The following is a 4,714-nucleotide window of genomic DNA, read 5'->3' as shown; positions in this document are numbered from 1 at the left end:
TCAAAAACAGGAAGGGGGAAACCAGCCCAGGGCAGATCTGGAATCGTTCCATGGAAGTGGAATGAATAACTCCAAATCCTGCTTTCTCTGGCACTCACGGTGGCCTCCGTGAGCCGGGCAACTTGCTTCCTCGAGAATGTTTTTGTCATTTTGTCATCGTGCCTCTCACGGTGGGGGGCGATGGGGGAGGGGCGTGGGAGGGGCCACCAGAGGCTGGGTCCTGCTGAGGAAGGAAAGGGAGAGAAGATGGGGCAGACCCAGCCCTGGGAGGAGGCCCGGGGGTGCAGGCTGGAGGGCTCTGGTTTCACAGTCCTGTCACTGTGTTAGTCAGGGTTCTCTAGAGAAACAGAACCAATGGGATACATACAGATTCACAGAAAGAGATTCATCATGGAGGATTGCAGCCTATGATCACGGAGGCTGAGAAGTCCCACGGTCTGCCATCTGCGAGCTGGAGGCCCAGGAGAAACAGGGATGTCATCAAACGGAGTCCAAAGGCCTGAGAACAAGTTACAAGTCCTAGAGGAGGCTGAAAGCCCGAGAACCATGAGCACAGGTGTCCAAGGGCAGGCGAAGACGGCTGTCCCAGCGTAAGCAGAGAGAGAATTCTCCTTCCTCTTTTTTATCCTATCCAGGCTCTCGATGGATGGGAAGATTCCTACCCCCATCAGTGAAGACTGTCTTCTTTACTCAGTTGACGATTCAAATGCTAATCTCTTCCAGAAACACCCTCACAGACACAGACTCAGAAATAAAATCTTACCCGCTACCTGAGCACCCTTTAGCCTTATCAAGTTGACACACAAAATTAACCATCCCACACCGGTTCTAACAATGACACAGAATAACCTGGGGAAGCCACAGGTTTCCTGATTACGTTTAGGTGCAACCGGCCAGCGCTCCACTCATGACCCTTCCCTGGAATGGAGGCCGAACCTTCTACTTCAGCCTCTTCTCTTCTGGAAAATGGATGGAAGCAGTTTGTGTGTGATGTCTGGAAGCAGAAGAGGCTGCAAAGAGACAGACCTTGAATCTGGAGCTCGCTGGGCAACCGTCCAACCTTCAAAGCTGCGCTGTTTCCTCCCTGCGCAGGGGGGATGACAGTGTTTACCAGGAAGTCTGTGGTGATGTTATGAAGCACCTGGCACATAGTAGGACATCAATAAAGATTAGGTCTCCCTTTCGGTTTAGCTTATTGGTAAACAGCTCTTGGCTACACGATCCAACCTATTGATTTATGTGATTATCTCCACCCAAGTTTCAGGGGAGGGAATGCCCTATCTCATCCCCATTTCCTTTTTCTGCCCTTAACTTCTTCAGCACTTTATCTCTTCCTGTCTCGTTCTCATGCTGCCGGGATAATTGTCATGTGCGCGCACAGCTTATCTCTCCTGCTATACTGGGAGATGGTTGGGAGTGAGCACTAGGCCATTTATTTTGGGGTCCCCAGGGCATGGCACACTGCAGCACCTTGAGGTGCTCAGGAAATGTGTGTTGAGTGCCTGAATGAATAAATGCATGAACGTTCATCGGGCAGAACGGCCTATGATTCTCCGCCTAAGGTTGATATAGGGTCAGTGAGGTCGATGTTAGGATTGAAAAGCATTTGAGGGACCTTTGATGGTTCTGACACTATTTGGAGCCGAGAATGACCTCTGAGACTGCTCGGTCCATCCATCAGAGTCATCAGTTTCCACTCACTCCTCCTTGGGCTGAGACTGTGATACACGAGAAGTACCCCAGCCACTGCCCTTGCGTATCTATTATGTTGGACTGGGCCCCCCCGAGAAGCTCAGGGCCTGGGGCCACTGAACCCCGGGTGCCAATCTGAGAGGGCAGGTCAGCATCTGATGTACCTATCTGTGTCAGTCAGGGTCCCCGTGGGAAACACAGGATGCAGTCAAAGCGTTAATTGAAGGGAGTTTAGGGAAAACACATGGGTAGCGTGTCCAACACTCTGTGTCCACCAAGGGACAGAAATGTGCCTAGGAGACAGTATCCGTGGGAAGCTGATGCTGCCCCTATGTCTGAAGGGGCACGGGGAAGAGACAGAACTGCTGGTGCAGTGAGAGCTGGAGCTGCACAGCAGCCACCCAGGGGCCTTGAGTAGAAGAATGCAGACATTGTCAAAGCTATGACCTGACAGGGAAGGGGGAACGAAATATCGCAACCTCTCTCTCGCCTTTCCCTCTGATCTCCCGCTCGTGCCTCCCACTGGCCAAATCCAACCAGAAGCCAGAGGGCCAGGGAGCCTGAGAGGTAATCCATAGAGGTCAAACTCCCAGGTCAAAGGACTAAGAATAGATCAGGAAGGGCAGATGGAGATTTAACAAGCCAAACACCTCAAAGGAGATCAGCTTCCAGCCAGAGGAAACCCTGGGCAGCGTCACCAGTAGCATCCTGGAGACTTTGAGTACATTTTGGCTCCATAAATTCTCTCCACAGCCCTTCTACACGCCAGGCACTGCTGGGAGTCATAAGCCTGCCCAGAGGAATTCACAGTCCTGGGAAAGAAGCAAAATGACCTCTTTTTTTACCCTTCTTGAGTCTGTTGTCAACCTAGAGCAACAGGTGGGGCTCCAAAGCTCCAGACGGCTGTGACCCGAGTTACCCTGGAAAGTTCTCCAGACCTACGTCACGGTCTACAGCTACATCAAGATCATATGAACTTCAGTGACCAGGAATTCGTGGTGGGTCACTATCTACCAGGCTTTTTCATATTATTGTGTATAATCCCCACATAGTCCCGTGAGGGACGCAAGAACTAATATCTCTTTCCACCATCCCTACATTTTTTCAGGTGGGGAAATTGATTGACAGATGAGAGGGGAACCCAGGCTTTATGACCCTAGAAACCCTGTCCTCTCGCTTCACCCATGAACAAGGGTGTCTGCGGGCCTAACCAGGCTCCCAAATTCACCCTGCTCCCCAGCTAGTCCTGAGGTGGCTTCAGGGTAGACAGGGCTCAGAGGGTCAGGCTGGACCACACCCCAGCTGTCTGAACAGAAAGAGAGGTGATGGGTGCATGGAACAGGGTAGAGTCCTCATGCCACGCAGCACCCTCTGGGAGAAAAGGTTCTTTTGGCTCTTCTCTGATACCACCTCACCTCCTATGTGAGCTCAACCACGTGTCTACTCCTCTCTTCAGGAAACAGTTCAGAAAACATGCTCTCCCAGGATCCAAGCAGGAGCCGCAACCAGGGCTGGGGACAACAGCAGGAAGATGCTCAGCACATGGACCCCAGAACAAGACGCACCCTACAGGCCAACCTCATCTTCAGGTGGCATCTGTGAGGCTTCTGCAAACACATGAGCTGACCCTCTGTGACTGTGACAGACTTAGGAAGATCAAATCAAAGAGCGTGAAGCAGCCAGAGCATAGAAGGTGGGTGTTGGGTCCAGTGTTGCTGCATGGGGAGAGCTTGGTTTCCATGACTACCCCCAAAGTCACTGGCACTTCCTGGGTACCACTTGCTGGAGCTGAAGGAGGCTCCGGGTTTGGCAGGGCAGCTGGCAGAAGTGTACCAAGTCCCTGGGCTCTTGCTGGATTTGGACACCATCCCAGAGGCTGTGGGACATCCCAACAGGAATCACGTGTACAGGCATGGTGGCGGTTGCTGTAGTTGAACCCACCAGGTCTGGGGACCCCACCCCACCTGTGGGCAGAGCAAATCCACCTCCGGGCATTACGGCTCTTCCACCTGGTATCAGCCCACCCAACCTCAATGGGGATTCCCCCTCCTCAAGGGAGCCTATTAGACGTGACCTCTCCAGTCTCCTTGGGACCCTCTTCACCAGGAATTAGGGGCCCACCTCCCTCAGAAATGCAGTACCTGGGGTACTGTTGAGCCTTCTCAGTCACTTTTTTCCTGAAATGCCCCTTGTGAAAGTGCGTAGGGTGATTGTGAGCTTTTTGTCTCCTCTTTGTAACATTAACATGGGCCTACAATCCATGCACAGAGCAATTGAATTGAGTCGGGAAAACAAGCAAAGGCTTGAGAGTCACAAGGTTGGGGCTTCATCCTAATTCTGCCACGGACCAATCCTTGTCCTTGAGGAAGTCACTTTACCTCTCTGGGAAAACACCATTCCCATTGCAGCGGCCAGCACAGGCTGAGAGAACCAGGCTGGGGGATGGGCTTGGGCTCCTGTCCGGCTTCGCCACGAATTCCGTCATTTATTCAACAGCTCTCTGTGGATGACCCGCCTTCTACCAGGTACGGTGTGGAATGCTGTGTGGGTGTGGATGAATTGCTTCCCCTCTCTGGGCCTCGGCTTCCTAAACTCTAAAACGAGTTATTTGGACTCAGTGATGCTTATGGGTCTTTCTAATGCTCACCCTTTCTGAGTCCATAACAAAGGCTCTGGGCCATCTCATGTCTGGACCTTGAAAAGGGGTGCTGGGGGCTTTCGGGGTAGGTTAAGACTTGCTTTATCCAGCATACAGAAGGCAAAGGGAAGAGAAGCAGGTTTGGAGTCAGCCAGACCCCCTCGATGTTCCAGGGCTACCCTTTAACATCTGTAAACCTTGAACTTGGACTAATGAACGAACCTGTCTGCGCCTGGTCACCTCTCCCTATGAAGTGGTGACATCAACACCTGCCCTCGGGGTTGTGCTGGGGATTCCCTGAGCCCTCGCTCAATGCCTTCCCTCTTCCCCTTCCCCCTCAAATCGCATCTCAGGGCCCTGCCAGCCCCGAGGAGTCTGCTTCGC

This window comes from Orcinus orca, chromosome 6 (genome assembly GCF_937001465.1).
Source record: "Orcinus orca chromosome 6, mOrcOrc1.1, whole genome shotgun sequence".
In the NCBI taxonomy this organism is placed as follows: domain Eukaryota; kingdom Metazoa; phylum Chordata; class Mammalia; order Artiodactyla; family Delphinidae; genus Orcinus; species Orcinus orca.
This window is presented reverse-complemented; position numbering follows the sequence as displayed.